Genomic DNA, 22,733 nt, shown 5'->3' with positions numbered 1-22,733 from the left:
CAGGTATGAGGTCAAACCCGTGTGGGTGTGGCTGTTATGAAACAAAAAGATACAAATTCCAATTTATCAGCACTTTCAGAAAACTATTGGTTTTTGTGTTTTAATATTGTTCTTTGTGTTGTATTGCATCTGTACTTGTCAGTCCTCCATCCATCAGTAGCCTCATTACACTTTTGCTCACAGAACATTTCATGATGGTGCTGGCTGTGAAGTTATTGTGCTGTGTATGTCAAAGTGAGTGGTTTTCTGCCTAGAATATGGTTTAGGTCTGGGCCATTAATCTGCTTACTTATTCCAGCTGAGTTACACAGCAACTCGAGCCTTCATGATGATGATTGAAATTGCCCTGCAGCGTAGCATAGAGCAGGACACTGCAGCTGCTTCCCGCTAGCTCAGATCCAATGGATTTAACAAATGGTCATCTCCAGCCATCTTACTTTGGTCTGCCTCCAGACTGCACCCTGGCCTTCTGCTGCGCTGTTCTCTCTGAACAGCAGTCAACCCCCTCTCCCTGTACTTGCCTTCCTCATATATTGGTGCCTAGGGACTGCCTGCTGTTTGGGACCTGCATGCTGTAGCTTATGGCAGGAAAACCTCTGCCATGGGGCTTTACTCCCTTATCTAAAGTTCCCAAGGCCTTGGGTGCAAATCTCCTACCTTAGAAAAGCAGCTGAGGTTTCCCCCAGCCCTGCAGTTGGTATGTGTGTGTGGTTCCTGGTAGGGCTCCAAAGCAAGGCAGAGATATTTTAATATATACCTGATGCTTCAAAGTTGTGAACAAGAAACTGGTAAGGAAACTTCTCTGTCCGACCATCCAGGAGTCACTCTTGCAGTCACCCTTGCAGCACGTGAGCTGGGATCAAAGTCTCTTTGCAGCTACACACCCTACACTCACACAGACCAGGTTTCCTTACTGGCTTGACCCCATGTTTCCCATAACTGAGTCTCAGACATCCAGATCCTTAAAATAATTTAGTCATGGTGCAATTTCTAAGTAACAAAATAACAGCTCAAGCTGGGTGTTTCTGAGGAGGGACCCAGAACAAAAGAACCCCTGGGCTTTATACTCTTGCAGTCTAAACGCGGGAGAGTCTGGGGGTCATTGGCTCCTTCTGTGTCTCTGAGTGTCCTGTCCCTGGTTGGTCCTCATGTCTTGGTTATACAAAGGGTCGGCAGTTCATGGCCTCTTGCCTGAGGCTCGGGCTCCTGACGTCCAGAGCGTCCAGAGCTCAACCTGTGGCTCACCCTGCAGCTGCACACTGTGCTACCTGCCCTGAAGGTATTCTTTAACAAGATAATGTAATTGCAATTGTTTAGATTCACAAGCACAGGGAGCTTCTTTCAGGAAAAGGGGAAATAGTGGGTGTTTCAAGAAATCTGTTCAGCAGTAAAATACTGATGGCTTGCCGGATGTGGCTTGGTGACATGCCAGATTTCATTACAATCCATGAAATATTCTGCAGCCTCCAGTAAATCCCTATCCCTGGTAGCACAAATAGTGACTGCAGTGGTGCTTTGGCACCTACAGCCATAGACAGCAGCAGCATGCAGTGGAATCTGGGCCATTGTAATGTCTCCCTGCTTCATCAGTGCAGGCTAATTGCACCATCAAAATATATAGTATAGTCAGGACTCTCTTTTTATTTGTTAACACCACATCCCCTGTGCTGGTTGCAGTGCCAGAAACATTGCTTCTCTTGATCATAAACTATTTATTTTCTTTCTTTGGTGGAACACAACCATTATTCTTTGCTGTCAGCATGTGCTGACACATTTAAAAGATACGTTAGTAAGAGCAGAGGACATAGTTATAGTTAACATCCTTGGACTAATAACCAACATATACAACAACTCAGTAGTCAAATGGATATTTTAAATCGTTACACATTCCTAGGTCCTACTAGTGGGGATCCCTCTACCCCCAGATCCTGAGATATGGATGGACTAAATGTCCCTCGGCAGTGAGATCTTTATTGCAAACCTCAGTGTTACCTCTGGAGCTTGAAAGATTCTCTTCATAAATGTACGCACTCTTCTGTCTAGGAGTAGTGATTTGATCTGGTGAGAAGGCCACTATTTGGCTGTATCCCTTTTATTTAATTTTAGGAGAGCCATGATTAACCCTTTCTTTCCCATCTTATTCAAGCTCCTCATAGCTCTTTCAAGCCAGTGCTAGGACACTTGCACATTTATGTACTTATGGTGTAGACAAAGACAGGCTGGTTCTAAGCATCTATTTCTGCTTGCCTGGACCATCCAGACTGCAGCAATGCTATTTTGATGAGGTCCCAATCCCAGGAGGAGTTTAATGTTATTCAGAGCCAGAGCTTAAAATCTCAGAGAGAGTTCTGGCTTCACCGAGTTATGTATTTTTGCCTGTTGATGTGATTATACACGACATAACTTCACAGATAGTATTTGACAGTGAAAGTGGGCAAACTGAACAAGCTGCATTGGAAAGACAAGAAGGATGCTTTATCACTCAGTTACTGTCCTCAGCTCTTTGTATTCTCTAAATGTCAATAACTGCCACTGTGGTTATCCTCAGGAATAACCATTTTCCCATTCACCGAGAGTTTTACATATTCCTTTGTCTCAGTGTGAGGGTTAACTTACAGGAAAGTTTTCAGGTTGCCAGGTAAGATTAATCTGACCCAATACAGACATCTGGAACAAAGACACAGCTGAGCTAATTGTCTAAATTCTCTTTAAAATCAACCTAGAGAAGCAGGCATTTCAAGAGACAGCTGAGCTCATCCTGAAGTCAGCAACTAAGACAGCTCAGACAAATTGTGCCCTAGGAATGCTTATTTCTCCCTGCTGTGAAGGAAACTTAGGGTGACTGGCATAGACATAGATGTCCCCATAGACACTGGAAGTTAAAAAGCCCAGCCTAAGTGTCTGCCGTACCTCTGGGGTTTGTGCAATAGCATAGCATGGCACGGTGATGACTATTAGTTAGTCTGCATTTGTCCCCTCCTTCCTCCAGTAAAAGAAAAAAAGCAGCCTCTAAGCAGAAGAGATGTGAGATCAGGTCCTTACGTGCTTCAAGGGAAAGAAGATACCCCAAATACTCTGTAGAAATAAACAGCATGGTAACCATCTCATTCCAGTGGGTACCGCAGTGAAACGTGGGTCGGTTTTGAGCCTCTCAAGCACGCACAAGTGATTTATGCAGTTCTGATGACTGATTTGAGGTGGGGACTCTGTGGTTTCATGCAGAGCCCTCCTTTCACTATTGCTGGCCATAGCCAGTCTGGGGGAGCAAAGGGGCTGCTTAGATTTCCACTCTCCCTGCCTGTTAAAACTGCACAGCACTCAGACCTGTCTGTGTCTACGCAGAGGGGGTAAGCAGGGGGAGGAGAACATTGGTGCAGCCTCTTGCACTGCAGCTGTGACCTCTGCTGTGCCCATGGGTTAGTTCCTCCTGCCAGGAAGCATGGAGGTGAAACCCTGCTCCTTGGGCTGTCCGGATGTGGGGAAGATCCCTCAAGAGAGACTCCCAACCTCATAGAAATTCTGATAAAATACAAGGAGGGCAAAAACTGCACCAATAATTGTGTTGACTTGGACCCTTGGAGGTTTGTACTGGTTGCACTGGCCACACTAACCTGGGAGAAAAAAAGTCCAGCAAATTCTCTTTTTCCCTCTTGCCTACCCTAATTGGAATATCTGAACATATTGCCCTAATGTGCAACTTTTCCTGAATTTTATTTCCCATCAAATTGTATGACAAGAAGGAAAATAGCCAAATATTTTTATGCTAGAATTCTGGACAGACAGATTGAATTCATATAGTAGCAACATGGACTCTCTAAAAAGGAATCAAAGCAAGCATGACCTTTTTGGGCAAGTCGACAAACTCTGGATTATTAAATGTACCAATTACTTGATTATTGGAAGTGCTAATCAACAACATAATCCTTGATGTTAAAGTTTAGTCTCTCCATCAGGATATGGACTGTCAAGCTGATCTTGCTTGATGCAATTTGAGGAACTAGCAAAAGATGTCTCGGTGCCAAAGTCCTACTATGATAAAGGAATGAAGCTAGGGAGAATATTCTGTTGAGTGTTATTTTTTCAAGTTTGAGCAACGTGAGTTTCTAAAATTAGCAGTGTTAGTGTTGCCTGCTACATGCTTTATGTCCTGACGGGATCAGTTTTAACCCTCCAGCTTTGATGTCGAGGTTTCCTAAAGCAAATAAATGAAAACACTGACATCTGCTTATATTTAACATGATAGTTATGATAAACTGAATTAGAAAATCAAGTGGCAAATTGTAAACTCACAACTAGCTTCTGTGTATGTGTATGTGTGTTGGCTAATCCTACTTTGGGGACAGAAGGGTAAGAAAAGGAAGGAATTTTTCTGCTTGTGTCAGCAGAACTTCTTCCAGAAATAATGGAAATAGTAGCCACCTGCAGAGCCAACCTGTATGTCCTGGGGTCAGCATCTGCTGAGTTACAGAGCAAACCTTCATCTGTCTAGTCCATGCATTGTAGTCGTAAAAATATACAACATGCAGAACCACTCTAGTTCAGGGCAGAGGTAATCTATATCCCACTGTGAGCTCCTCTGCCCATAATGGTCCAGCACAAGATTTCCTGCTCTGGTCAGGATTCCTGAGGCAAGGGGCATAGCTATTAACCTCCTTTTCTGCCCTAAGAGACTTCTTCTCTCCCCTGTCACTGTAACATCCATCTACCAACATCTTACCCTGCCCTGCTTGCTATGAACAGGACAGAATTTGACCTCAAAGATATACTTGAAAACAGATTTTCTATATTTAAACATATTTCTATGCTAGTCATCGTTATTGACACAGTATTATGGGCCAGAGATTTAGCTAATTTTAACCGAATATGATTCCACTGATGCTAAACTAATCTAAATCAACAGAGTAATTGGACTCATACACTTAGCACCTATTCTTCTGCTTCAGAAGTTTTCCTTCACCTAGCTTCTTATGAGGCTACAGAAATTTTCCATTTATCCCAAGGGGGAGAGGAGAGACTGCTAACACCGCTAAGTCTTAAACACATTTGCTGGGAACTGAAGCTTTGCCCTTGGGAGCTGCCTGACTCTAGCAGTGTGATCTTATGTTTCAAAACTACCTGTGTACCTTCTCAGATATATTAAACCAGAAAAAGGATTTCCCAGGGAAAAAAAAAAAAAAAAAAGGAAAGAAAAAAAAGATTCCCAAAATGGTGAAGTATAAAATGACATACTTCCAGTGTAGCTTTCAGCTCCCACATCTTGCTGCCGGGGTGTGGGAGTGCTAACTTCCGTCTCAGTGGCAGTAAATAGCAGGCTCGTGGTATGCTGCCATAGATCACTGCACACTCTTTGAATCAAAGGAGCAAGGACTGATTTCTGATGGGCTCCTCCTGCTTTTCTATAAAACCTCCTAGGGCATGTGTTTCAAATATGAAATCTGATTCTTGACCCCAGTTTAGAAAATAACTACACCTGGTCTGATCTGTAAAGGTAATGAGCATCTAGGGCTGTTTGCAAAGAAAACACATGGCTAGAACTTCAGACAGCAAAAATGATCATAGCTCGATTGACAGACCCACAGAAATCTGCAGAACCTGTAACTCCTAGAGACTGTAGCCTACCTGACAGCTCCCAGGACCTGAGACCCCTGACTTCAGAGATCATTTTGGTGCTTACTTGCTGTGATTAGTTTTAATTGTCTCATGAAATTAAAATTATTTGAACTGAACTAAGCATCCAATCCATACCATTCCCTGAGCTGGTACAACCCACATTCATTTGAAATGATGAGTTACTCATAATACTTTGCCAGGCTTTAAAGACTAATCAGGCACTTTCATACATATATGGTCTAATGCTCTTCTTGTTTAAGTTGTTTCAAGGCAGATTTGGCTGTATTCAAAAGTGTTAATATTGAAACAGCAATATGGGGAGACTCTAGCTCCCCCATTAACCTGTTCTTTTGCCATCTAGCTACTGAAGTCAGTGGCCCAGGGAAAGTTTATAGGGGGGAAAAAACCACAACTCATAATTAAATACAGAGTCCTTAGCAACGAAGACCATAGTAAAACAGACAGGCACTCTTGTAAAAACGTCATCTAGAAAACAATTGGTTTTACATGCAGAGGCCAAGATGCTGGACAGGATGTTTCTGATTGCCACTGAAATCTGGTAAGGAGCTAAGCACCCCACAGTCTTTGTGAAGCTTGACCCTGAAACATCATGGCCAACTTCAGTGCAGAGCAGTGAGCTCTGAACAACTGTGGGAAGCTCATAAAGTATTTCTCAGTATTATGAGCAATGAAAGTGGGAGAGAAAGGAACAAAACACTTTTGAGGACTGTGGTTGTGAAAAAGTTGGACATACTCAAGCAGTGAGCCATAGATTTTAAGATAAAATTAAATTCTTGTTAAAAAAAAAACGGTGGAAGATTGAAGCAAAGCAGAAGTGAAATTCTTTGAGTAAGAAGTCAGGAGGAAATTAGATGATGGCAAGCAAGCCTTTCTGAAGCAATTTTTGTTTCCAGATTACCTGCTGAGCCTCTCCTGAATCTTTTATAGGTCCTGTAGAGTAAAACAGGCAAGTTAAGCATGTGCCTGGGTGCCCCCATACGTCAAGGCCTCATGGTTGAGACCTACTAATCATGACCTTATTTATAGTATTTTGATAAAGAGCTGCATTGCACTCCTGAGACCGGAGGTTATGTTTGGAAGCGTGTGATCATCTCGTGAGAGCCGTGAATCAAAGTAACCTCTAACATTTTGCAGAACCCTCAACTATTTAATGTTTGCTTCTACCGTGAAAATTACAGCTGATTAAATATCTGGGCTTGGTCCTGTTCAGTACTGGGTGCACTCAATGCTCAGTGCCTTTAATGCAAGTTGAAGGCCCTCGGAACATTCCGGATCAAGGTCCTGCCTCTGACTCCTTTGCATGGCTTTACTTCCCCAGACACAACTTTGGCTTCTGGAAAGAATGGTATTCCTGTACAACATGTGTCTCACTTTGTAATGATATCCACCCTGCAGCTGGCTTGCTTTTCCAAGTGTTTCTGAAACATTGCTGCCTTAAATTCGAGCCAACCTTAAATAACAAATTTTCTAGAGGTAAAGAGGCTGGACTGCATTTACCGAGAGGAGACCCATGCTCTCTGTTGGGCTCCATCTTTCAGTCCCAGTTTTGGACTCTCATGCTGTGTAATGTAATCAACTTCCATTGAGGGACACATTAAAAAAAATAATTTAAAAAATAGGAGGTTTAGGGGTTGGGTAGTGTTGAGTGAAATAACTATGGAGTTCCAACCTCTCTGGAAAGATCTGCATCCCATCATCAGGCGACTGATATTGAAACCTATGGTTAGAGCACTTTTCAGCTATTTATTTGGAGCCCATATGATTAACTGTAAAACTTTGTGTTGTCTGCTTATGCTCCAAATATTTATAAGGTTTCGTGAACCACTTATGCTGCCACTTGTAAGTTGTGTATCCAAAAGGAGGAGAAAAAGAGCCCTTTCCCACAGGAATTCTCCAACAGAGAGAAACTTGAACATGATGAGAAAAGATACATGATGAAGTCATTGAAAATTTGAATTCGGACCCTAAATTTCACAGATCAATTAAAATGCCAATTCAGTTTTATTTGAAGCAGTTTATCAATTATTGCTGAAATGTTCTTCTTGGTGGTAAACAGTATAGTTCCTGTTTTCTTGAGGTGGGAGACAGAGAAAATCTAAAGCAATGGTTGGGTCCAATGCAGGTCTTTCAGTATCAAGCAGTGCTGGTGATAAGGGGGATTCTCTAAGGTGCCCAGCACTACACTGAGGTCTATGACAGGTTTCATCCACTTGCTCCCTATGTGTTCTGGGGGTTTCCTTTTCCTTTCCCCACAGTATAATCTACATGACATTTTGACCACCTGATCACGCCCCCTTGCCTTCGGATGAACCTTAGACTTAAAAGGAACCAGGATGGGGGCTGTGAAAACCAGGGAGAAATGCCACAGAGATGGTGCCAGCATTCAGTCCTGAATGGTTAGGGATGGAGGGTTCCTTAATGGGAAAATGGGAAAATATTGATTGCTTCCTGATACATGATGCTGAAATTTGCAAATGCTGATTCTGAAAAAAAAAAAAAAAAAAAAAGTATGGTTACTATTGTTGTAATTGTTATAATTTTGTGACCCACAATAGCATTTCAGGTTAAAAAACCAGGCCCAAGTGTAACCCAGGTGAGGGGGAGGACTCTCAGAGGGAGGTATGGGCTGTGGCTCAGCAAGACATCCACCCTCACCATCCTCCATACCACTACCAACAGTTAATCTGCCTTTTTCTGGCTATTTAACTGGTTTTAGTGGAGAGATCAACTTGAATAAGAAAATTGAGAAGCACCTCAGAATAGCCAAAAGCCTAGTGGTTTGGGCCCACAGGAGGCTGCTGAAATTCAAGCTGAAGTTTCTATTCTGATTCAGACAAAATCGGAGGCTTAAAGAAGGGTTATCACATCACAGTGGTTGCCTGTTTTCAGGAAAGGAGAGTAGAAACTGTCTGGATTTGGTTTGTATTCTGTTTCAGCTTTTATGTTTTGAGGTTAGGTGTTTTTATTTTGTTTTTGTTTGGTTTTGTTTGTTGTTGGGGGTTTTTGTTTGCTTGGTTGGTTTTTTCGGTTCTATTTTGTTTTGATTTGGTTTGAGGTGTTTTTTGTTGTTGTTTTGGGGTGTTTTTTTGCTAAAAGATCCTTGCAAAGTTTCAACTCTGTTCGAGCTTAGAATGGGAAACTTTGTTGGAAATTTGGCTTGTTTTTTTTCAGAGGAAAATCATATATTCTACTACACATCAGTGGGGCAAAACAAACTAGTTACCAGGCTGCCAAACATGCTTGTTCTGCACTAACTGGAGGGCGATGGGCTGCCTTGTTTTTGTGGAGATATACCCAATTATCCTAGTGTAGATCAGGACTGGCCCTGGCAAACTCTGTGGGCCACTGTAGTGGTCTGCTATAGGGTACACTCTAATGCAGAGATTAGAAATCCAGAACCATGGAGGAATTTTCCACTTTGCATGACCCATGTGCATATCTCAAAGTGCCCCAAAATATAAATCAGAGACCTCCTGTCAGTAAAAGCCTGGAGAAAGATGGTGTCATGAGACTGGGCAGGAGGGTCTGGTTGACATTAGTTTTGCCTTTAGTTCACACTGAAAATGAAGGAGATTTTCATAAACTCACTGAGCAATCATTCTACAAGAGGTTAAACCACATGAAACTTCTTTGATATGGTGAAAAATTATATGAAGAGACTATTTAGAGAGGCTTTCAGGAGATTGCTACTTTGAAAAGAAGAATGTGGTGTAGACAGGGAAGGAAAGATGACAACAGCAGGGAAACCAGACAGCAACACCGATGCTGGAATCTGGATAACAACCCAAATGCTCATCTTAGCCTACCAAGTCTGGTCTCCTCTGCCTTCCTCCAAAGCTGGTGGATATAGAGACTCTTACTAGATGTGTTTCAGAGCACTGAACACAGTGCCTGCTCTGGAGCACCCCAGGCTGTGGAAATGAGAATGAAGACACTGGTCCTCTCCTGTTAAAATTCCCGAACCCCTACCGCTGCCCTACCTGTAATGCAAGGAGAGGAAGGGTGAAAGCAGACTGATTCAGTGTTGATCTGCTTTCCCAAAAAGCTTGGAAGTGATGTGAACATGAGGAAGTGAAAATTTAAAACGCTGTGGCATGGGCTCCTGGTGGCAGCTGTTCCGCCCAGGAGAATCCAAATCGAAAGGGGAGAGGAGGTGCAATGCCCCTTGGGTCTGTGCAGAGCAAGTGGTATGGTGAAGCTGTGTTGCTGCCTTCTGGTACAGGGAGGATTTACAGCAACCCAGGCCATTCTCCTCAAGTATATGTCTGGTCTCTGCTGAATTTGGGTAATTCTATTTCCACTGGTTATGAAGAAGAGCTGCATGCTTACCAAGGCTCTAGACTGTACTCCTATTTTGTCTTTATGGAAATGTATAATGGAGGAAAGAGACTCCTTTTCCCTTTGCCTTATGCTGTATCCCTATCATGGAGCCTGAGGCTGGAACAAAGCAGTCAAGAGCAGACTCTGCTGTTATATACCTGGGGTTTGAATGATGGTCACTGTTTTTGAAAGAGGCAGAGAAAGCTCCATTTCTATCTTGTTTCTTTTCAGTGAACTGGCTGTCTGGTAAATCCAGAAGCATGGACCCCACATTTCCTTGGTGACTCTCAGAGTCTCTTCCACAGTCAAAATTCCTTTGGTCCATCTTTTTGAGAGATGATTTTCCCTTGGCCCATGCAGGAGCATGAAGAAGAGCCTGGAACTGTATTTCCACCATTTCCTTGCTACATAACAAGGTCATGGTGGCATACATCACTGTTCCTGACTTCACCAGCTAGTTTCAGGGTTCAATTTAACATGCATTGAATAAGTTTAGTGAGAGATGGTCCTAACTGTACCAGCAAGGAGTGGAATGTAGATGTAAACTGGTGAAATTTCCCCAAAAGCTTTTCTAGGAACTGATGCAGTAAAGCAGGAGTCAGCATACAACAGACCTTTTGTTTTCCAGTTCATATTTCTCTCTCAGGGTCCTTCCCTGACTACAAGGCAACTGTATGCAATTGCAGACATGGTGCATCCCTGCAACAATTCAGTCATAGAGCTGGGGGCGTCCTTACTACTTCTTCTGCCTAGGCATAAAAGGACGGCAAATCCCAGGGCTCTTCCCCAATGCGTTTCTTAAAGTCACAATGTCTGCTCAGTTTACATCTCATGTTTCAGTAGGTGGGAGAGCCTGAGTTTAATAGCTGACCCCAAGCTGAGGATTCTTAGCGTACAAGTTCAGAGCAGAAGGAAATCACCACCTTTGAAATCAAGAGTTGGTGCATGAGGACTCTGCTTCTTTTCCTATTCATGCTAAAGGTCTCCCCTGACTTTTGCAATGTGGCATCCTTTCAGTCAGATCATGGAAAGATAAATCACAGAGTGTTGAAAGGGGAAGGTTTTAATGAAGAAGCTTGAACTGCTTTAAGAATTGCTAAAAAATAAAAAAAATAAAATATATTGGAGAACTATTACAAGTAACAGATGATTCCGGAGTGTTTCCAGGGCTGAGCTTGCTCCCATGCTGACTTTAGCTGCACTCTTGTGGTTTATCTTCAGAGCAGTTTCCCTGAGAAAATAATTGCAGTGCCTTTACTCTAGAGCCGTGCATGTCCCAGATGAACTAGGCCTCTTTTAGCACGTCAGCATTCATTGTCTGGGTGAATTAAGTGCTGTGCTAAATTATAGAAACTCAGCCATGCCAGTCCACATCAACAGTTGCCTCAGCCTTTCCCACCCAGTCTCTAATTTTTCCTGAACAATAAGATGTGAATTTGGAGATAGAATTCAATGGAGCGTAGAATGAGAGGGAAGCAACCATGGAAAAAACTGGGTGTGGGTGGGTGTGGGTGCCTGCATGTATCCAAAACCATGCCAATGACTTGGCCACCCTGAGGGGGCAGGACATCACTGGGGAGGACACTGTGTAAAAGCAGCTATTTCTGCTGGCCATCACTGCCAGCAGGAGCACGCTGCCATGCTTGGCACCTGGGGCAGTGTTAGGAGCAGACACATAGGGATTAGTGCTTGGGTGTGAGGGAGCAGAAGAAGGACATTCCCTTGCAGCTGAGCTACCCAACTCCTCAGCATGGAGGGGGAGTGAAGTGAGGAGCACTTCTAGCACTTGGCTCTACCAAGCAGGGCCAAGCTTCCCACCGCAACAGTCTCAGGGGCTGCACAGGACAAAGGGCTGTAGGTCTGCAGCAGCACCTGGAAAGAGCTGGCTAGCTGCAGAAAGGGAGCAGGGACGCTTGTGGGGAGGCTTTGCCTTAGCTGCCAAACTGACCTGCCGTGCTCTAATTCTATGTTGCTCTAGCAAGGATTTAAATCCTCATGTGTCAGGGCATCAAGCAAAGAGGAAGCTCTGTGTGGGTGCAGCCTGTGTCACAGCTGCTGATTGCTCAGCCTCCGAGGGCACCAGTGCGGTTCTCACCTATTTCAGGGAAGCACTGCATCACTATCTGAGCCCTCATAGATGAATCTTTAAGTCACCTGCTTGAGCTGGGTCATCATCCAGTTGCATTATTCCCTTTCCCCCCCTGCACTAACAGTAGGCCAGAAATGAGCCTTCCTACTTACTGTCTCTGTCACATTTTTCCTGCTGCCTCTTGGATTGGAACTGCAGCCTCCCTCTGACTTCTGTGTGGGCTTTCTACCCAGAATCAGCCCAGCCCTTCTTGGTTTCGGAAAGCAAGAAAAACCCAGTATGTTCACCTCAGCACAACTCACATAAGCTCAACTCCGTGGCTTTATCCGTATGAAAATTCTTCTTTTGTGGCTGATGCAATTTTTCTGTCTGGTCAGCAATATTTGATGTGTGTTGAAGGCAGGTTCAGCTGGGGTAAAGAGCATATGTTGCTCTCCTAAAAAATAATTTGTTTTTTTGGGGGAGATATAAATAGCTGACTTCATTGTGCTGGTCATCCACACTAGTGTTGGCACGAGGTGCATGACATCAAACTCTGAAGCAGTGATGACTAGTGCATTCTCATTCTTTATAGAACTTTGCATGCTATGCCTGATATGGATTTTTATTCTGTCACTTGATTGCTACAAAGATGCATTCATCAAATGCAATTACTGCCATATGAGCCAGTCAGTGGGGAAGGTTCTTCTCACCAGTCTGCACTCTCTGTTGCACTGAGTCTATCCTCAGTAGGGGAAAACAGACAGAACTTACACAAATAGATGACTGCTCTAGGCAGAAAGCATCAAGAACCACTGAACTTCTTTATGCTCTCCCTCCCAAATCATTTACCTGTCTGTGCTATGCCATACCATTTGAGACTGGTTAGTGAGAGATGGAAATTCATTTCTGTCAATGTATGGAAAGAGAGGAGCGGGCAAAATACCTGAAGTGCAAAGTGAGGCTTCATACAGACATTACGGGTTTTATTTTCTCTGCTTCCCTTGTAAGATTTCAAGCCAAAGAAGTGACAGAAAGCAATTGTGTACTTTATGGGGAATACTTAGTAGGTGGATACATCCCGGTTCTCAGTCTAGTTCTTGTTCACAGCTCTCTGTGCACACAAAGAGGCTCATCTTGCTAGGCACATTAGCTGTAAGTGCAAATGTTACTCCTTAACCTAGATGTAGTGGTCTCCGTGCCCTGGCAGTTTATGCTGGTCAGCATATTCAATGTGCCTTCCAGTCTCTGCTTTGAGAAGGGTGGAGGTTTGGCAATGGGATACAAGCACAGTGTTGAGAGGGATTGCAGAGGAGCCAGTGTGAAGGGGAGGTTGTGGAGCAGACTGAGAAGAAAAATGTGCCCCAGCACCAAAATTAAGGCCGATAAGTACTTCAGAGTTTCAATCCAAATCTGTAGGGGACAGCAGATCCCATCCAAGGAGACAGAGTCCAAAGCTCACTGTGTAGGGAGAAAGGACAGTCCCTGCCAGGTAGCCTACATGGTCAACTGGCAAGGGAAGCAGAAGCACACGAGGCAATGGTGTATCTCCCTGTAGCCCCCAGGCATCAGGAGCTTATAACCACCTGCGTGTCATTAGTTGCATTAAATTGATGAGGTGATTTGGGTTTTCAAGAACATGATTCCAAAGATTCTCGTGACCCTGGCCTTCACCTTAACCACTGGCAAAGCTCACCTTATTTTAGGGGAGATATCTTGCAGCTTTCTGAAGACCTCAAATCATTAAAGCTGTGTTTACTCCATTATTGTTCACCCAAAGCACTGGTGGGCTTCAGAAGGGATTTGTCTGAACTGGTCCTATGGAATTAATCCATTTTGTGCCCTAAAAGAAATAAGAAAAGAAAACAGAAGCAGTTAGAACCCCACGTCAAATAACAGGAGAGAAATGGACCTGGAAATGATGACCAGGATACAAAAAGGGAACAACTAGAAGGTTAAATCCTTTCCCTAATCCTGTAATCTGCTCTAGCAGGATCTGGAGGGTTTTGTTGTGGTCCATGGAAATATATGTGTTCAACATTGAAAATACCAGATCTTGGTAATCGTTTACCTTAGTGAGAGTAATACCTACTTCTTCTTTGGGTCCTAAAATGCCTTTATTTTAATTGTGTTTGTCATGCTAGGCAGTGCCAATCATCATGCTCTGCTGGTTGTGACTCCCTGGTGCTGTAGCTGTTATGGTGGTGGTACAAGTTGCAGATCATCCCAAGGGAAGACTGAGGAGGTTGTGGGATACTTCAGCCTGACCTCACTCATAGCAGCTTGTTTTGCTGTGCTGAGCATACACTTCTGCTTTATAGGACTGTGGATTTGGGGAAAGGCCAAGAGGGGCATCTTCAGTTTGCACACACAGCATAAATAGTCCCTACAGATTTAATTCTGTTAGTGGGAGATGAGTATTTACATGACAATGGAGCTGTCTCTGGGTACTGTCCCAGTTTCCTCATGAGACCAATCAGCCCTGTGGAGCCACGCACCAGTCCATGCAGTGAGTGCCTCTGGGGAGCCCTGGCACAGCCCCTGTCCTATCCCCATCCCAGGTGCTGTGGGATCCTCATTCAATTGCTTCCCCTTCTCTGACTCCAGTTTCCTGTCTGTGCTGTGAAGAGAGCAGTACATTGCAGCTCTGTAAAGCTTCTGCCTCATCCTGTCTACTTGTCCTGTATGAGGCTTTGTGGAATGTGAGCTCAGACAGTGCCCCACCTGCCTGCAATGAGCCTCCTGCCACTTGCCCTGACCTCCTCTACTTGTCTGCTTTGCAGGAGCACTTGCTGACAGGGTACCTTGCATGGAGAAAGGAAGCAGAGCAAACCATGTCACTCCACCGAATGACGCCAGCCAGTCCGCTCACCACCCCCTCTGGCTAAAAGTCCAAGCAAAGAAAGCAGCTTCCTGTCATGAAGCCCCTCCGAGGAAGCCTCGGTCCCACGGGTGCCTTTGACCCAGAAGACAGCACATCATGGACCTACACAGTGTGCTCAGCATTCCTGCGACCACCCTTCTTCTCCTCTTGGAACGCTTTTTCCTCTTGGTTTCTTGCTGGGGGGGATTTTTCACCCAGGTTTCAAAAACCACATGGACCAACATAGGTACTTTTCCCTCACTGACTTGGAAGTTCAGATATTTGAGACTGGACAATGATACGGATTTTTTTTTAAAATTTTTTTTTCCCTTTGAAAAACTGCTGTGGTTTTGCTGCTACACTAAGAATCGTGATTTGCATTGTATGGTTTTGGACCTATTCAAGTTTTGATGGGGGAAAGGGGTAATATTGGAGTGGCAACACTTCAGAGTCATCTCTGTCCTACCCATGATGCACTTTTAAATGAAGAGTTAGAATATTTTATTGGCTAATATGCTTTCCTTGTTATTTTTACAAAGGCCACCTTTATCCTTTCTAATGCCATATTTTCAGTGTTACACTTTTATGGCTTTTAATTTTTGATTTGACAGATGTAAGAAGCAGCATGAATAGTTTATACTGTGGTTTTTCAGAGACTGAATGCCAAGAGAACTCAGTAAATGTTTATTCTTCTCAGCTTTCTCTTTAAATTCCCCTAAATAGCGCCCCATTTGGGAACAGAGCAAGAGTGTTGAACTAAAGACCAAAATTCCCTCAAGGTGTAAAATAATCTGAGGGGAATATTTGCTGGGCGTCACGAAAGACTTGGATGAAATTTCAACCCTGATGGTTTTCAGTGATCCAGGAAGGCAGTGAGACAATCTCTCCATATGCATAGCCCTTTCATGATAATTAGAATGGTATGGACAAACCAATGAAAACAAGGGTAAAGTGAGAAAGATCCCCCATGATTCTGTTTCACTGTTTGCTTTCTCCTGTCATGGTTAAGAGAAATGTGCAATTTGATCCTCAATCAGTGGGTGGAGGATAACAGGGTAGAATTTACTTGTGTGCACTTGTACAGTTGTAGCCAAGAGTCCAAAAGTACACTAGAGCATGTTATACTGGCACTGAATTGGTAAGAGAGTCGTGGAGTATCCCATTCTGACAAATAAAAAAAAAAAAAGCAAAAAAAAAGCCAAAAAATAAAAGTAAAAAAAAAAAAAAGCAACCCATAAAACCCCCACAAAAATCAAAAAGAGAGAAAAAAATCGAAAAAAAAATATTTCAGATCACCTTGTGATTCAGTGTAACTGTTTACTAACTCAAATAAAGCAATTGTTCACTCTTGAGTGTTCAGAGTACACCTTTTCTATAAGGCTGCTGCGGGGAAGTGAGGAGCAGTTTGCAGGAGCAGTGTCTGTGTCAGCGGTGTTGGGAGCAGGGCAGCAGAGTCAGTTGAACCAGAGCCTTGTAGTGATGGTGCACTATGAGCACTATGTATATACTGTATTTCTATATTTTCCTTTGTACAGTTTCACTTAAGTCAAGCTACTGTTTTACAGGTGCTCCTTATTTATTAGAGCTGTGAAAGCTTGGAAATCACACCGGGCGAGTAAGCTCGCTTTTTAAAAAAAAACAAACAAAAAAAAACCAACAAAAAAAAGAGGGGTGGGGAGGGAATCCAACAACTCCTGAGTCTAAGGAGAGAGCTCAAAAACATCCCGATGAAACATCTTAAAGAGGGCAAGAATCTGAAGCACCCTCAGAGTGCTCTGCTTTCCTTTTGGGCTTGCAACTCTTTTCTCTCTCCCTGACTGGTGTCAGATTTATTAAAACAAAATAAATCTCCAAGAAAAAAATGCACTTAAATGTGCTGTTGTTTTATTTTTTTTTCTTTTTGTGCATGTGGTTATTCATTCCTCTACCTGCCTAATCACAGACAAAAACCCCCCTCAGTCTGAAGTCTTAGAAAAATATGGGTAAGTGTTCTTGAAAGCTGTAACTATGTCCCTTCCATCTTCATGTCTCCCTTGACGGTTCTCTGTTTCTGCAGTATTTAAGGCGTGGGGAGAAAAAACCATGCACTCACCACAGTGCAGTTAGGTCCTGATGTTGGAGAAGGCCCATGGATAGATGCACTTGCTGCAGCTTTGTTCATTTTGAGGGGATCTATCCAAGCACAATTTGCTCATGCTGCACCTATGGCAGTGTACAGAAGTGTGTTCTGCCTACCTTTTGTGAGGATGGAGCTTTTCCGTGTATGAACTCCCCCTGAAATCACAGGTTCTTCAAAGCACCAAACTCCTCCCAAGCGCCCCCAGACCTCTGCAACAGCTATCTTACACAATAGTGTTTGGTTCTCAGCTCTTGGCCAGCACAGCCAGCGCTGCTGATGTAGGGATTGGAAATGTCTGTTGAGCTCTGGAACTATTAGACAGTTTCATTAACCAGCCATGTAAGGCAAACAACAACAGCCTAAGTATGCCTGCTTGGAAGGGCATGTAGAGTAAAGCTTGTCTCCCTATAAACAGCTTGCTGCATCTCTATTTATTCATATGAACTTGGCTGTAAAATGAAGGCTGTGTGTGTTGATTTTGCTTTTGTCAGTGGTCCAGAATTGTTAGCACACATTTTCACTTTTCTGAAAAACAACAGACTCTGTAGAGAAATCTTTCTCTCTGGGGAACTGGTTTTTTTTGTTTGTTTCTTTTTTTTTTTTCCAGAAATGGAATCAGCTTGTCAAAAATCATCAGGACAGCAGAGGCAGAGAAAGTGATCTAGGCTGGAGCTGACTTCACACATTTCCAATGATCACAAACTTACCTTAGCTTTCCTGAAGATTTGCCCGCTTTACACTTTCTTAACAACTTACCCCAAAATTCAGAATGTGAACAACTGCTTTGGACAGCTGAATCAGTTTATTGTTTGTTATTTTAAAAATATCTCCAGCTGCATATATGGGGAGAAATATCCAAGTACACATAAACCTTGAGGAAAATTTAGACCAAATGGTATGATACATTATGCAAGAGAAACCTGCTTTATTTTTGAGGCCAAATCCATCCTTTGTACAATGCCAACAAAATGAATGGAATTACACAAAGGATGTAAAAGTCCTTTGCAATTAGTGGGAACCCAGCAAACTTGCAGAACAGTGCTTGCTTGCTGCTGATGTTATTTATTACTTACTAAGACCTAATAGTCAAACCAAGCTCTTTCCTGGAGAACTCACTACCAAGGAGCCAAAGAAAATCCTGATGCACTGGGAGATACAGGGGAAAGTTCCTGCGTGCAACAGCCATCGCTCCAGCTCTTGCACATGCACAGATTTGAGATGCAGAGATTGTCTTCATGAGTAGAGAGAAGTAGCTTTGCCTGAGGTCTCTAAGCAGCTGCCCCTGTGTGCATCCCTTCACACTGCTGGGGCAGAGGAGGAGTTTGCTGTGATCAAGCTGCACGGGTCCTTCTGCTAGCACTAAATTCTCGCTGTCAGCGTGAATTTTGCCCTTGTGATAAGAGGGGGTCTATATGCTGCAAATGCTCTGCATTAATTTCCTGCTGTGTTTTCTTAGATGATTTTGAGGGCTTTATTTTTTTTTTTTGTAACTACTACACATGACAGTTTTTGAGTGGCCCAATTCCATGAATAGGGATGTCCCTCAAAATGAAAACAATTTGTGCTTTTTCCGTGCTAAATTATAGAAATAAATTTGCTTTTTTCAAATAAGTGCTGTGAGCCAAATTTGCAAGGATGCTTATCCAAGTGATATATCCCATTCTGAGGTCCATATTTGGACACCCAAATCAACACTCAGCCAAACACATGCATGAGGCATTTCAGTGCCATTTGGAGTGTCCATATATAGAACTGGATGCCCTAACTTCATTGCCTTTGTTTTAAAAATAGGCCTGGAATATGTAAAAGCATCATTTAATAACAACTATGACAAATATTCTGTGCTTGAACTAAGAGCAAATTTGCTGAGGCTGGTTCAGGTGGATTCCCCTGGAATTGCTCTGGATTTATAGATGTGTAACTCAGAAAAGAAGCAGTCTATTAAGTTGCCTTGTCTTCCACTCCCACCCGAAGCTGTCATGATGTTCGGGATCTGTAAATGGGGTAAGGTGGTACTCAGGCAGTAGTCATACATGCAGCAGAGGGAGAGTCAGGAATTGAGTTGAATTTGCTTCATATTGATCATAACTGCTTGAATGTTTTGGAATGAGTAGAACATCTTTACATAGGCTTGCACACATTTTATTTGTCCTTTATGTGGTACTAGGCAAAGAAATGCATTGCTACCTTGAGCAACACTGGGACATTTTCCAGAAAACATAGGACACGCCAGCAAAACACAGAACTGTGAAAAACACAGCTGAACAGCTGCTCCTGGCTGTTTGCTTCCAGGAATGGTGGGAGCATAGCCCCTCAGAGGTGCAATGGGTGCTGGCTGCAGGACACTGCAACACCTCCAAAGGAGACAGGGTACAGGGCTGCCCCTCAGCCTATCATGCTGGCCAGTCAAGCCTTGTTGAGACTTGAACCTCTATGACACTGTGAGGAACAGACCCAGCCACAGGGGAAAAAAAAGAGTAACTTAGGCTGCTGACAGCCTCTTTTCTCAAAGCTGTTCCCTGGTCTCTAAAGCATCACCTACCTGCTGGAGAAGGTAAGTTCCCAGCCACTTCACCCACTGCTCTACTGAAATAAGTTTTCCAAGGATACGCAAGACACAGAGAAGCAGCCAGGACCTTTCCTTACAAATGATGCAAGCATCTAAAAGTTGTATGTCCCTACCCACACACAAGCCCAGGTACTCGACTGTCACAGGATAAGGGGCAGCCTCACCTGCTCCTCCTGCATTGAGTTCTCTGGCATCCAGGCAGCCCACACTTGCAGGTGGGATGCTGCACCAACTGGGGAGGAAAGCTTGGTTATTATTATCTAATAAGATAGCTGAGAACAGAGATGTGTTGTGATTCCCACCTCTCAGCAGGCCTACTTTTTCTCTGAAAGACTTTGCTGGACCTATTTAGTAAAAGAAAAAGGCTTGAGGAAGAAGCAGTGTTGCCTTCTTTTCCAGAAAATTGTTGTCCTCAGGAGATTTGCAGAGGGACCGGGAGACACTGCTTCATTCTTCTTCTTCATCTGAAGGAATCAAGCCCACATAGGCACATGCAAAAGAAGTTGTTGAGAGAGGCTGTTATCCCATCCCATGTCCCAGGCCAGGATCAGTGTGATACAATCTCTCCCAGTTTGTCTGCTGGGACACAAGCTACACCAAGAAAGGCGGGAGAAGTTCTCTTCACTTCTCAGGAAAGAGGCGCAAATACAATACCCGCAGTGCTGGGAAGAGGAAGCACAGCCCTCCAGTTAGGGCTTGTGGCTTTCTCCTGGAACAAGGGCATCTGCCCTAAAGGGCTTTAGAGTTGCTGCAGTAAATACTGACCCCCTACAGAGCCCATCTCTGAAGCAAAGGGAACCTTCCCTAAGCCAGCTCCTGGAGTTCTCCTCAGCCTGCTGCAGCCATGCCTTCCTTCACACTTCCTGGGCCCTCAGCACAGGAGGGCAGGCAGCCAAAGAACTCCCTGGGGCAGCAGTGCTGGCAGCATCCCCTAGTCAGCTCTGGAGCAGAGGAGCGTGCCAGGCTGGCAGAATTGCACCAGCAGGTCTGCCCCACATGTGCCGTGTGATGCTGGCCCTTCACACTACCTGTCCTCTCTTTATGGAGTACCTCAGGAGATGTGGTTTCCAGCTCTAGCCAAAGGAGATTGATTTATTGCATCCCAATTGCTAGCGTGGTCTTTGGCGTGACAAGCATTATATGAAACATAATGTTTAGGGGACACACACACACACACACACACACATAACTCGGGAGCAGCCCACTATACAGCTCACAGGTATCTTTCTAAGTATAAGGCTAAGCAGGCGCTGCAGCACGGTTGGATGCTGGGGAAAGCTGGCTGCCGCCTGCACGCTCTCACGAGAGGTGTGGCAAGATGATTTACAGGCAGGGTCAGGTAGAGGAGCTGACACAAGCGGGTCAGAGAGGATAGGTGCCAGCCCACAGGCTTGCTGTCAGTTGACATCCGGGGAACAGGATGGAAAGAGGGCAGGAGCATGAGTTGAATTCCTTAATAACGTGAATTATAAAATAATTTCCTGTGTTAGGGGTTAGGAAAGAGAACGAAGGACCCGGAGATCTTCCAAACAGAAAACAGCTTTTGTTAAGGCTTTTGGCCTAAGGAGTTTGAGGGGGAGCGGGCGGTGGGAAGGGAAAGTGCTGGCACATTTTTGGCTGGAAGCCTCAGACAACATATTTTTTATTCTAGTCTTTATTTTTCAAAATAAAATCATGGCAAGGCAGCAACAAAGAAGGGGAAGAGGGTGAAATTAGGAGGAACAGTACCCAAGTATTTCCCACTTCTTTCTGTCCCTGCCATTAAACACACAGGGTCTCCTTTATTATATACAGTAGCGGGATTAAGCCAGCAGCCCAAAGGCTAGGATTGCAACAGGATACTTTTATACTTATTGATCCTGGGGGTTTTTTTAGGGAGATTGTTTTCATGAAAGTTTAATTCACCTTTTTTAGCTTCTGAGTCTAACTGCCACACATTTTATCCCCCTTCTTTGTGAAATGCTAAATCCATCGGTAGGTTTTAGTTTTCCTGGTGTAACTTTTCAGAAACTGTATATCTGCATAGCAACCCCACTGCAGGCAGCTTATGTCACAGTATCACATGTCAGAAAGATGAAAAGAACTCCAAATCTGAGCTGCTCCACAAACTTATGTCCTCCATTCTCAGACATATATCTTCTGTACTTAATGTAAGTGTCAGGAAGGCAACTTCAAGGCCAGAGAGGTGTGAAGTTTTATCTTGGAGATGACAAAAAAAAAAAAAGACACATGGTCTCAGTTCAGCCTTATGTGGACAATCAAGTGCGAAACAAAGATTGTCTTTTTCCTCCTCTCCCCACTCCCCACAGCCCCCACCTCCCCGTGTCCCTGTTGTCTGCTTCCAACTGCAACTTGAGCCTGAATCCTGAGCCCAGTGTCCAGATTAGAGATTGTTGACTCAGATTTAGTGGTGAAACTCGAGCCAGGCCCTGTTGATGGCATAGCCTTGAAGGAGCAGGTTTACTTCAAGCCAAAAGAGAGATCACATGTCAGACGAGAGCCTGCCTTTCCTTTATCACAAACTTCCTGATCTCCCTCTGTTCTAATCCTGTGTGTGTGTCCCCGCCTTGTGCCCACTTTCAATTCCTTCTATAGGGTGTCATAAATCAGGAAATTAGCAAGTGTGTGGCTGCCCTTTGCCACAGGCAGAGACAATGAGCTTGCTGTGTTTTTAACCAGTGGGTAGCACTTAACATAATCAATGGAGAGCTACGTGCAGAAAGGATGAAAAATTGGGTCTTGGTCTGACCACTTACAGGGTATTTCTCCTCACCCATGCAAGCTGCTTTTATGAGAATATGACATGCCCTGGAAGCTTGCTCTCCATTTTGCAGGAGAGTCATTAAAAGAAATCATTACATGTTTTTTTTTGTTCTTTGGCACACACACTGCTTTTCCTTGGCTTCTGATTTCATCCATCTTTCAGGCGCTTCGTGCCTTTAGTAATTTATGTGCAAGATTTTTCCAAACCTCCAAATGTTTTTCCATTTGGCAAACTGTGGAAGCCTCCACAGAATGTAGCTGTAGAGTTTTCTTGTACTTCAAAACATGAGCCCTGTTAGCATAAAGATGCATCTAATACTTGTAATCCTGTACATAAAAGCTATAAATTCATCTAAGACAATCAAAGACATTGTTCCTTCTTGTGAGTCTTCACTAGCCT

General features: G+C 43.8%; 1 protein-coding gene across 3 annotated transcripts in view; it reads left to right on the top strand.

Annotated features, from left to right (window-relative positions):
- The window catches only part of SOBP (sine oculis binding protein homolog), a 116,650-nt gene extending 100,416 nt beyond the window's left edge, over positions 1–16,234 (top strand). For all 3 annotated transcript variants that reach the window (XM_051792367.1, XM_051792365.1, XM_051792366.1), the window contains one exon: positions 14,803–16,234. The gene's annotated coding sequence lies outside the window, so the exon portion shown is untranslated. The remainder of the gene's footprint in view (positions 1–14,802) is intronic.
- The last annotated feature ends 6,499 nt before the right edge of the window (positions 16,235–22,733 follow it).

This window comes from Manacus candei, unplaced genomic scaffold (genome assembly GCF_025592945.1).
Source record: "Manacus candei isolate 608988 ecotype Guabito, Panama unplaced genomic scaffold, ASM2559294v1 h1tg000034l, whole genome shotgun sequence".
NCBI classification, from domain to species: Eukaryota; Metazoa; Chordata; class Aves; order Passeriformes; family Pipridae; genus Manacus; species Manacus candei.
The sequence above is the reverse complement of the archived record's forward strand: the minus strand, read 5'-3'. Positions and strand labels throughout refer to the sequence as shown.